Source organism: Phalacrocorax aristotelis, chromosome 9, assembly GCF_949628215.1.
Source record: "Phalacrocorax aristotelis chromosome 9, bGulAri2.1, whole genome shotgun sequence".
Classification (NCBI taxonomy): Eukaryota; Metazoa; Chordata; class Aves; order Suliformes; family Phalacrocoracidae; genus Phalacrocorax; species Phalacrocorax aristotelis.
Genome location: NC_134284.1, coordinates 7,537,351 through 7,549,723, shown reverse-complemented (window position 1 = coordinate 7,549,723; position 12,373 = coordinate 7,537,351).

The following is a 12,373-nucleotide window of genomic DNA, read 5'->3' as shown; positions in this document are numbered from 1 at the left end:
CAGAATTTATTAAATCTGGATTATTCAAGGATGATGAAGCAATGAGTGGGTTTCTGAAGCTTTTGGTGGTGCTTAAGTATTGGACCTGCTGTTCAAATATATTTGGGGAGTCTCATCCTAAATGTTTTCACTCTAAGTATAATTCAAAGGACCTCATGGCTGGTTGCCAGGAAGTTCTCATAATGGCATTTCTGAGACAAACCTTCAAATTGCACCAAAAAGTGTTTTAAGAATAAGCTTAAATTTGTTATTTTGCTGTCAGTGCTCTGAATCCAACCCTCCTGCTGCTGATTTAAAAAGCACTTTCTCAAAGTGAAATCTAATTCCATCATTAGGGGACAGATTGTTCTAAGAAGCTGGATTAGAGCAGCATCAGCATGAATTTCAAAAACTTGCATGTAGCTATAAATACAATGTGCAATATTTTGCAATATCTAATGTGTTTTGGTGTAATGTTGAACATGCCCCATTGTTAAAACCAGCTGTGTTCTTTCACTTTTCATTTCTATAAAGCTATGATAAAGGCTGTCAAAGCACGCCCTGCAGCACCAGCCTTTCTTGATAAAAGTTCTGTGTACACAGTACATAGTAATCTCAAGATGGAACTTTGTTTCAAACCAGAACAAAATCTTCAGCTAATTATAAGTGAACTATATTAAGCACAAAAGGCAATTTCAATTTATACTGAACAAAGTTGCATTTTACTCTTTCCTTTCAAAATGCGTTTGTCGTGGTTTCTGAAACTAATTGAAAATTCATTTTGCTTAATTTTCTAAGGTTATTTCTTTTATTGCTTTTAAGTAGTCTGTGTAACACTGTAACATCTAAATCCCCCCAAAGGAGATTAGTGAGGCTTTTTTTGTGTGTGTTAATTTGTATTTAAAGCTTTAGAATAAGAAATGAATCATTCTTTTCATTCCTTACATCACATTAGTGCAGCAATCACTAAACTAACGCTCTTATTATGAACACATTCAAAGCACATAAGGAAAATTGCCAACAGAAGTACTACATAAAAATAGGTCTGCTGTTCAAACAGAAGAGGATTACAAATAAAATTGTAGTTTATAGGTGACCAGTTAAAGGGAAAAAAATTGCTCAATTTTATTTGTTTTGGCTTTTCTGTATATGATATAAAGAAAACCTGAGGAACATTTATTTTTCTTTTTTATTCTCCTAGCTATTTTTCATCTATATTTTATGGAAGAACTATGTATTACCTCAGCTATACCTTCTTGAGAATCTTTGGCCATTTTCTTCTCAAAGAAGTCACCAGTAGTTTATAAGCCAGAATTCAGTCCGGATTTAGATTTGGTAGGAGTGATCATGCCGACAAGAAATCAGTTATTAAGGTATGTAACTAAATGGGAGGTCACCACATTGGAAGGATACTCAGCTGACTCAACAAAGCAGCTGGCGTAGGAGCAGGACCCCACTAGGGAGCCTGGGAACGGATTAGATGACATGCTGAAAGAGCTAGTTAACTCCTTATAGAAACTGCAGACCTGACATGGCGGTTTCTCCTGGGATGCAGGAACTCACTTGCTGGTCACCTAGCATTGCATGATGTGGCACCAATCCAGGATGTTAGTAGAGTTTTCTACTGGTCCCTTGAGACTAGGACTGAGTTCTTTATACTCCCTGCTTTCTTTACTGTGGGTAGGAGCAGCTGTATTCCAACAGCAACCTTTCTGCAGCCCAAGTACTGGAGGCAGTGCTGACCAGCAACCCAAAGGTCCAGGCTTCTCTGATCAAAGGAAAACTTGGGAAGAAACATTCTGAACCCAAGTTAGGAAAGAAGCAAAAAGGCTGGCATAGCAAAGGAAGTTTATGTTCACATCATCATTGCAGTTTCATCTTCCTACTCTGGGGTCTGTAATGCTTCTAAAAAAATAGGCTTACTGTCAGTGGGGACTTGCTGAACAGAATTCAGAGAGGTTGGCAGAAGTGATTCACAGCCAGCTCAAGACTATTCAGCAGTGTTAACTGATTTTAGTTCCCTAATGCTAAAGATAAATCCATACATCTGAGGCTATAAGATAGGATGAAAGACACAGAAAGCAGTGATTTCTCTTTCTGCTGTTAAAGGAGTAGGAGAGATGTTTGGTTTTGATGATTACTTCAGCTTCAGGGGCTGAGAAACAGCCATGTTGACACTATCTGAATGTGCAGGTAGGAGGCAGAGATTAATAGGTCATTTTGCTACTTTTGCCAAAGAAGCAGAGCCTGAAACCTGTTAGTTGAGCCAACCTGGTGTTTCAGGCAAATCTTAAATACCTAAACCTAACTGATTTGACATCTCCAGTACATTGGTAAAAGGAAAGGTATCAACTATGTGAGAGGAAAAAGGAAAGGAGAAAGAATCGGGCAGAATGCAGTCCATGTAGGGACCACCTCCCTCCAAAAAACAGTTATCACTCTTCTTTATCAGTTCTTTAATGGTTATTGGCCTTTTTTCAATCCATATGACATACTTGGTTAGAAAACAGACAAAATTATGTAATCTTTATCAAAGTATATTGAGAGAAAACTCTAGGTCTGAGATACATGGAATTCAGACCCAGAATGCAGATTAAACACATGAACCTGTGGTTAACCTTATGACAGTCTACTGTGTACTTGCTAATAGGTGGCTGTTTGTCTGCCCAGCAGGTTGTATAGAAAGCGATGTCCTACCAGACAAGATCTTCAATCCATCTTGTAAAGCCATAAGGTGTTAGGGCCCCTAACACACTCTCCTCTGTTCTAGAAGATTAGGACCACAGGAAGGTTCTTCGTGTGGTCAGAATTTACCAACCCGAGCTTCATGAGTCTTCTTTATTGGTTTGGTGGTTATGAAGGGCCAGATGAACGTAGGCTGATTTATCATTTTTGTTCCCCCAGTATTTTACTATTTGTTAAATGATACAAGTGGTGCACAGCTGTGATACATTATTCATTTGATTCAGTCATGACCAAGATCTGGGTTGTCTTACAAAATGCCATATTTAGTCCTGTTCCTGCCAGCTCATTCCTTCAATTTCAATGTGTTAAGTTACAAGTTTATGGGGCAAAGCTTTTCTGATCAGGTTATTCTTTTCCATTTTCATCTCAATGTTTCAGAGGCATAGCACAATGCTATATCTATGAAAGAGGCTGAGACTGGTGAGCTGGATGTTACAGGTAATACAGGTTGTTGACAGCTACCTGTTTGCAGGCAAGCTTGAGACTAGTGAATATAATAGTTTTCAGCTGTATTTCTGGCTACCAGAGGTGCATTAGGAAAAGGAGCATTTTTCGTCTTCCAGAAGAAGGAAAAAAGTAAAAACCTGGTACCCATGTTTGTGTATTTGAAATCTGAGACTATCTTGGGTGAATCTTGTCTCTGATAGCATAAGATATAATCTTAGAGCCATGACCTTAAGAGCAGAATTGGAGAGAAAAATATTAACTGGGTGTTTAAATGTTCTTCTGTAACCTCGTACCTGGCAATGGCACCTGCTAGGGCATTTTGTGAGAGATTATTGGTGACCATTGCTTTTGAAAGATGTCTTCGCTATGTCAGAATGATGAAGGTGTTGAGGATGAGTCTGAACAGTAGCCCTCCTTCCTGTGTTAATTTAATGGGTTTTTACTTTAGCATTTAGGTTTAAGCAAGCAGGAAACACAGAAAGTGCTCTCAGATACATCAGAAAGGCAATTTTCATTTCTATAAGCACTTCCAAGTACAGCAGTGTGTCCAGAGATGCCCAAGACAATAACAAGCATGGACATTAGTGAGGAGAGTTTACTAAGAGCCAGATTAAATTTTCTATGTGACAACTGTCAGACAACCTTGCTGGTCCTTCAGTCAACTACAGCTTTTGTCATTCACTGTCTAATCTTATACTTTATTTTCTTGGGTGGCACAACAGCGTAGCAGGAACTCTGTGCCACTTAGAGGATGACAGATTCAGTAAATTCTTGCACAGGCTTTTAAGACCCAACCTAGGGAGGTAAGAGTTAATGAAGGGGAATCAGCATTTATGCCAAAGATACTGAAGATATGTAAGTCTGGCCTTTGGGTGTTTCAGAATGTGGGACAGGTAGATCTCTCCGCTCTTAGGGACGGCATGCCATGTCACACACCTTGGGAACAGCTGCATTCATCTTCTTGAGCTGGTTAGCCCCCCTAAGCTTTGGTTGGAATGAACAGGAATTTAGGACAAGTACCAGGACTTTTTAATTGAAGCTGTCAAACTGAGTAAGGGAATGTACTGGTAGACTTATTTAAGACCCTTACTATTTAATTCAACTTTGTTATCATTTGTCATAAATGTCTAACACACAATTGAAAGAAAAACCTTTATTTATTGCATTCTTCACATTGCCTGATCCTGAAAGCAGGGGTGATACTTTGGTTCTATTGAGAGAATGTTATAATTTCTTCCTTATTTTGTGCAATAAATTATTTAAAACCAAAAGTAGCCATGCTCACATCAATGTTACTACTTACATATGCAATTTCATGCAGGTGTAAGTGCAGCTTGGGTTACAGTTTCAGGCAGCAAGAGTTGGTCTTTAAAACCCAACTCTGTCAACCCCATGGCCCCACAAATAATATAACCTATAAAAAGAAACAGTAGACTTCATATTCATTAACTGAAAAAGCAAGGATGATTTTAAAAAACAAAACATGCAGGATAAACATTTCAGGCCTTCTTAACATGAAGAAGTCTTTAGGCCTTAAATTCTTTGCTTTTCATTCTTGGCAAATTACTGGCATAGTACACGGATAGGAGACATGGCTTTGTGCGTTTCTATTTTGAAGACACTTTCTGGAGCTTGCCCTCATAAAAAGATGTTGAAGGCAGTTAAGAACTGCATTGTAACTTTACTTCTGGTGTATTTCTTACAGAGTAGGACATCTAAATATGTCTAATGCAAAGTTGGTGTGTGTTCCTGCATTCACTGTGTGCAACACTTGAGACAGACAAGAACAATCTTGTGCACCAATCTGGTAACATGTATCTGTAAAGTCATCATATATTTGTTAACTGTATGCTACTTTGTGATTGACTTATTTTATGACTTTTAAGTAATTTATTTTGATTGTTTACTTTTTAAAATAAGTTCATCTACACAGGATGTTTCTGCCTTATTATTTTGAAAGGAAAAACACATAAATAAATTAACAAAAGATATCAGGTAAGACTTATGAAATCTGTGGATGCCATTTCTCTTTCCTTAGGTACTGAGAAGAAAAGCTGTCTCCCTGTAACTGTTCAGAAAAGGACAAACCAAACAATTGTGACATCATAGCAGAAACCTAACAGAAATGAGAGAGAAGAGACCCACACACATACACACAAACACTGTTCTGATGCTCTTAACAGTGAAATTGTTATTGTTACAAATTTATCATTGTTTTAAAGTACAGATCAAGATCAACAATATTGCTTCTTAATATAGTACTGGTGTGTTTTCCTGTCTCCTAAATCAAAAAGAATACTGAATTGCCCATGGCTGTAGATGTTACTGAAAATGAACTGAAGAAGAGCATCAGAATGGATGCTCTTCTATGGATGCTGCATTTTTTCAAAATGTTTGGGGATACATTTGATTATAGGTCAAGATCCATGACTCATTGGTACATGCTTGATTTTAAGTACATGAATAGTTTAACTGATTATAATGGCGCTATTCAGATGTTTATTATAATTGTTTTGCTGGAGTGGCAAAATTATTAGATGGAACTACACATGTAAAATAAAAGCACCTTTGCAAATTTCCTTTTTCTGCCTTGATTTGTTCTGTCTTTAGTTTCAAAATGTTCCAAACCCAAAATATTATTGTGTTTTTAATGGTTCTTGCCTACCGATAATGGGGTATTACACTGCAAGTTCTTTACATACTTTTTGAGAATTTGATTATGATGAACATTTTCATATCTTTCTAGGGAAATTCTGTCTATGAAGTTGAAATATATTCCTTTCTCCCAGGAAAGAAGTTTCATCTTTACCTCTGGAGGCACTGATATTGCTAGATGATAGACAGATAGATAGATGGAAACCTCTTATATATTCCTTCACTTGAGAGAAACTACACATTTGATTTTCCTCTGCAGCTGTTTCATTTCTGTTCATGTCTTCTTTGGATATATAAGGAAAATATCATAACTGTAGCTTCCCATTATATGTAATCTAATTTGAGCCTGGTGACACATTTTATTAAGGCTTCTAAATGATTGTTTAGATCTTAAAAGACATTTATATTTTTTTTAAATCTGTGGAAGTCTTAAATGCTAATCATCAATTCATATACCTAACCTTTAGCCTTGCTGTGTAAAAAGATACATCAGAAAGGTGAAAAGCTTGCTTCATGAAATATTCCATTGTATCTTTCCAGAGAGTTATAAAAGGAATGGTATGCTAAGCAGTGAAGCCAGTAAGTTTTATCTAAACTATATTTAAAACACCTGGGTCATTTTTACCACTTTTAAATATAGAAGGTATTGCTTTGCTATGGCAAATAACTACTAGTAAAATTATGGTTCATGATTCAGTAAGATACAGCTTAAAGCTGGAGACGCAATCGTCCACCCAGGTGAGAAAGCTCATGTTAAGAGTCAATTCACAGAACTAATATGCACAGCTGAGTCTTTGACGAGAGAAGAAACATGCAAAACCAATCAGGTCCGTGAAGAGTAAATACAAAAGAAGGAAAAAAGTCTGCCAGTCATACCAGTTTTGGCAATAAACTTCTGCTTTTAACCTTTCACTTTACCTATTTAGATGGTAAATCTACTAATCTAACCTTCTGGATTTCCAGGTATAAAATGAATGGTCACTGCATATACGCCTAGAGGCCATACTGTTTCACAGTGAGTCAAATATATCCTGAACAGATTAGATCTACAGCATATTGACACTAAGTTCACCTATGTTTGTGCCTATTTTTTCCCAGGATGCCTCAAGCATGCTGTGCATTTACACAGCAAGTTTGCATATGTGCATATATATACACCTCCAGAGCTAATAATCTTGGATCCACTAATTTTGGACAACAGACTGATAGTTTGAGCAGTCTGGTACCACAGCCCTCAGTAGGAACACAGCATTGTCACCTAGTAGCAATTCAGGTATGCTCTGTCTCTTCAGTAAGTTCTCTGGGGCACCACTGAATTCCTGCACAGAACAACTGAGGTTCCCGCTGTCCTTTCTTGACTTCAATCTCTTTCAACTTTAACACTTGACATACCAAGAGACATGCCTTCTGCCTTTGGCCTCCATGAGTGATGCCATGACACAAACACAAGCAGAGCCACAGCTTCGTTGTAACTTGAGGCCCTATATGCACGATGTAGCTCCTCCCAAACATTATATTCACCATATGGAAACTTGGAGAGAGGTTGTGGCACCACACAGCAGCAAAACTGAGTACGTGGAAAACAGTATTCTCTTCAGTTTCATCCTAGACCCTTCAGACACTTTTCTGTTAAGCAGGTGGGGCAGGTGCTCCTTCACCAAATACAGAGTATGGCACCTTACTACTGAGAAACACAAAAATTGAGGATTTTGCACCTCTCAAAAGTTCTAACTGCTGGAAGTAGAAGATACAGAGGGTTTTCCTGTCTCTGATCCTTCTCATGATCTGACACTTGCATGGTCTTTAGTCAACAAAATTATATTAACTTGAACAACCATAGTATGTAGGCCACAATACTGCTAGCTGAGTAATAAAATCCATGGGAAGGTAGCTAAAGCTAATAATCGAAAGGAAGAGAGAAAATATTTAGTTTGATCATAAGAAAAGTTCCCTGACAAAGAGTGATTTCCTGAGAGATATTATGGAAATGCCATCAAAAGAGAATTTTTAAACTGACCTTGACAAAAAGAAATGTCCTTCAGGAAAAATCCTATATGTATCCTATGCCAAAGAAATGTGCTGAGTACATTTCTATTTCTTAGATTTCTTTGATTCTGCATCAGTTTATGGCATGTATTAGAAAAACAATTGCTTTAAATAAATAAGCTGGCTATGCAAACACAAGCAAAATTGCTTTCATCATTCTTAGACAATCTTTCTAGATCATCCCTGATGGCAAGAAAGATTCAGGGAATCTATTTGAATTACTGACAAGTATTTTCTAGAGGTTTTATCTTAATGATATAGATTTTAAATACATGCTTGACCCTTAAATTAATCTGGTTTTTCTATTCTCTTCCAAATTAGAGTTCAGTATTCCTGGCTTTCTTGCTTTAACTTGCTTTTTCCAAATTGCAAAAAAACTTCATTCCATGTGCATCATTATTACATGATTCCAATACTCTGAAATCTATTATAATGAATAACAACAACTTGCTGTAAAATTCCTTTTCTCAGACAATATTCAGAGCCAAATAACGGGTAGATCAAAGATATCACAGCACATGTGACCCATCACTACAGAGAGTGAATTTTCTGTGGTTTCAGATTGTGTTGAAAGATCTCACCACAGAAAAGCAGAACCAAATTATTCTTGAGTGAGTGCCTTGCTCCTCTCCCTCTCTTTACTGTTTTGCATATATTTTATTGTTCATTTGTAATTTAGAAATTTTCTGTGCACTAATGGAATTAAAATCTCCATGTCATTAGATTGTCAATTTAGGGGAAGATTTCTGAGACTCTGCTTAAGTCTCCACAATTCGTGGCTATTCTGTGAATTGGAATCACATTTCAGGAGTTTTGGTGATTAAGGTAATTTGGGTTTTAAGAAAATTCCTATAGTTTCCAAACAGTGGCCACTGAAAAAGATTAATATAATCCTAGACTATTTTTCAGGTATGCTATTCATCTCTGCTCAACCAGTTCTGCTGCAGTCTCAACAGAATGTCTGTCACAGAAAAATATCTGTTACAGAACTGTTAATAGAAATTAGAACCTTTTCATTTTGCAATGCAATATTACAGAAGCAAAATGGCAGTTTCTTCGTCTTTAACAGACAGTGTTTTACAAGTATGCTGAATAACAAACAAACCTCTGGAGAGTCAAGTACAAAACTCAGGAATATATTTGAGAGGAGGCCGAGATATGTATTTTTAGAAAATTGCTACGTAGGTAACCAGCTACAATACTTTTTACAGACATGATGATGCCTGACACTAACAGGCTTTCTTTTGTTAAGCAAAGGAAAGGCTTATGTGTTCATGTTCCTATGAGCCTGTTCTGCATTACAGTAGCTTGTTGGTTTTAAAGAGATTTTCTCCAAGGAATTGGCTTACTGTGTTAAGAGTGGAGAGAGGGTAGAAGGAAAATGGAGCAACATAAAGGCTCTTCCCTACGTAAATAATCTTCTTAGTGTGAGGTGGAATTGTATTTACCTGGTTGGATTTTAAAAGCCATTTTATATCTTCTGCTGGGTGTAACAAAGTATGGGACCCAAATACAGTTTGTGCTTTATGAACAGAGTATCAAACATGACCAAACTTGTTTGGGCTGCTGGTTAACAATAAAGATGACTTAAACCTGATTTAAGTAATTTAGATTGCAATTTGACTTAAAACTTACTGATAGAATTAGACCTAAATATTGTCCATATAAAGTAAAAGTGATTTATATTAACTAATTATAGAAACAATTATTTATTGCTAAAATATAACTGTAACAATGTTTTATTTCTAAGGACTACTTTTAGAGATGCCATTAAGGAGAGAAGACAGAGGACATGACACAAAAAAGAGACATTTCAAAGAAGAGGCGGGTGACCATCTGTCTGTTAAACCTGGCCTAAATAACCTTTTTGTGATTTTTCCTATGGTGACACTTTAAGACCTCAAGGATAACAAGTATAAACTTCATCCACTAACACACCTACTTACGACAGAAATTTTGGAGAATGCATGTAACCCCCTTTTTTGGGAGGGGAAGACAAATATTCCAAATGTCAATTTTTGGTGTTCACAGCTTCATCATTTTGGAAGCCAAGGCCACAGTTACTTAAACCAATGAGTAATGTGATTTCCAGCTCCCACTAGATGTCACTACAGGACATCAATTCAACTCAGTGCTGCTGCAGGCCCCTGGAATTTTGACAGCTAGAAATGATACCTGTGGTTTTGTGTATAAAACTACTGTAACAGTTTGCACATTTAAAACCACGTAACAATAAGTTGAACTTAAAGAATAAGATTCTTAAGAAATACTGTGTCAGACTGCTTTCTGAATACCAAATGAGGAGAATCTGCACTACCTAGAAGTATCTTGTTTATCTTTCAGAACATCAGGCCGAGCACCACAATATTTATTGTAGCACGGGTATCTAGATACCTTTTTATTTAGAACTAGTAAATTAATACTTTGGAAATTATAAACATGATAAAAGTTCACCAAAATTCTTAGTTGAAATATCGCAGGTGTGTGGGTAACCAGTGCTACAGGAAATAGGAGGTTTTTGGTCTATGAAGCAGTCTCACTTTTTAAGATTAATTTAATCAGGAATTAATAAATGAAGAACTATGAATACTCAAAAGTACTTTATTTTGCATGTGGTATTCAAACTTCCAAACTGGACATTCAAATGGCATAATTTGTCTCAGTGGTCTGTAAATATGATCAAAAGAGTTTTGCATTCATATGTTGTTCATGAATATATACATTCATCATTTAACCAGCTGTAATGTTCTTTCAGAAGTTATTGAAATCATTATTTGGTTAGCACTCTGCACTTTCATTGCAAATACAACATTTATTAAATATTGTTTCCATAAAAACAGTCAAATTTAGAATTTTTCATGTTCACACAATTATTTCTGATGCATTCTTTCCCCAAGCTATGGTACATTTGTGGAATGTGTGTATGTGCAAGAAAGGGCTGCACAAGGGGTAAACAACCACAAGCACTCCATGTATGTACTGAAAGGATCCAAACAGAAGCCAGCAATGTTGCATGGAATGGAGAGAAATACTGAAGATTTTTTTTCCATCTGAACATTGTGGGAGCACTTAAGCCCTACCTACACTTTTATGTGCCCCAAAAGATGGATGGAGTAAAAGTAACCAGTAATTCTACAGGGCATGGGTACCCATTAGGGCAGAGTGGGATATGTAAAATGTACTAGCAGTGTGACAGCGAATGTACATATATGAACAAAGGATACAGTGGAGTAAGGGAACGAGCAAGCTATTTAGTATTATTGCATTTGTATCTGAAAAAGAGTAACTGAGAAAAGTAGATCTTGGAAGAATCATTTAGATTGGAAAAGACACTTAAGGTCATCAAGTCCAACCGTTAACCTCATACTACTGAGTCCACCACTACACTACGTCCCTAAATGCCACTTCTATACATCTTTTAAGTACCTCCAGGGATGGTGACGCCACCACGTCTATGGGCAGCCTGTTCCAATGCCTGACCACCCTTTTAGTGAAGAAATTTTTCCTAATATCCAGTCTAAACCTCCCCTGATGCAGCTTGAAGCCATTTCCTCTTGTTCTATTGCTGCTAACTTGGGAGAAGAGACCGACACCCACCTCACTACAACCTCCTTTCAGGTAGTTGTAGAGAGCGATAAGGTCTTCCTTCAGCCTCCTCTTCTCCAGGCCAAACAACCCCAGTTCCCTCAGCCGCTCCTGAGAAGACCTGCTCTCCAGACCCTTCACCAGCTTTGTTGCTCTTCTCTGGACACGCTCCAGCAACTCAATGTCTTTCTTGCAGTGAGGGGCCCAAAACTGAGCACAGTATTTCAGGTGTGATCTCACCAGTCCCGAGTATGGGGAGACAATCACTTCCTTACTCTTGCTGGCCACATTATTCCTGATACAAGCCAGGATGCTATTGGCCTTCTTGGCCACCTGGGCACTGCTGGCTCATGTTCAGTCAGCTGTTGACCAGCACCCCCAGGGCCTTCTCCACTGGGCAGCTCTCCAATTTAGAGACAAGGATGTCATGTGGGACAGTGTCAAATGCTTTGCAGAAGTCCAGGTAGATAACATCAGTTGCTCTTCCCTTATCCACCAGCGCTGTAACCCCATCATAGAAGGCCACCAGGTTTGTCAGGCATGATTTACCCTTAGTGAAGCCATGTTGGGTGTCACCAATCACCTCCTTATTTTCCACGTGGCTTGACATACGGATCTGCTCCATGATCTTGCCAGGCACAGAGGTGAGACTGACTGGCCTGTAGTTCTCTCAGTCTTCCTTTTAATGTTTTTTTAAAAATGGGGGTTATGTTTCTCCTTTTCCAGTCAGTAGGAACTTCACTGGACTGCCATGACTTCTCAAATAAGATGGATAGTGGCTTAGCAGCTTCATCTGCCATTTCCCTCAGGGGCCATTAATGGATCTCATCAGGTCCCATAGACCTGTGCATCTTCAGGTTCCTTATATGGGCTCAAACCTGATCTTCCCCACAGTGGACAGTTCTTCATTCTCCCA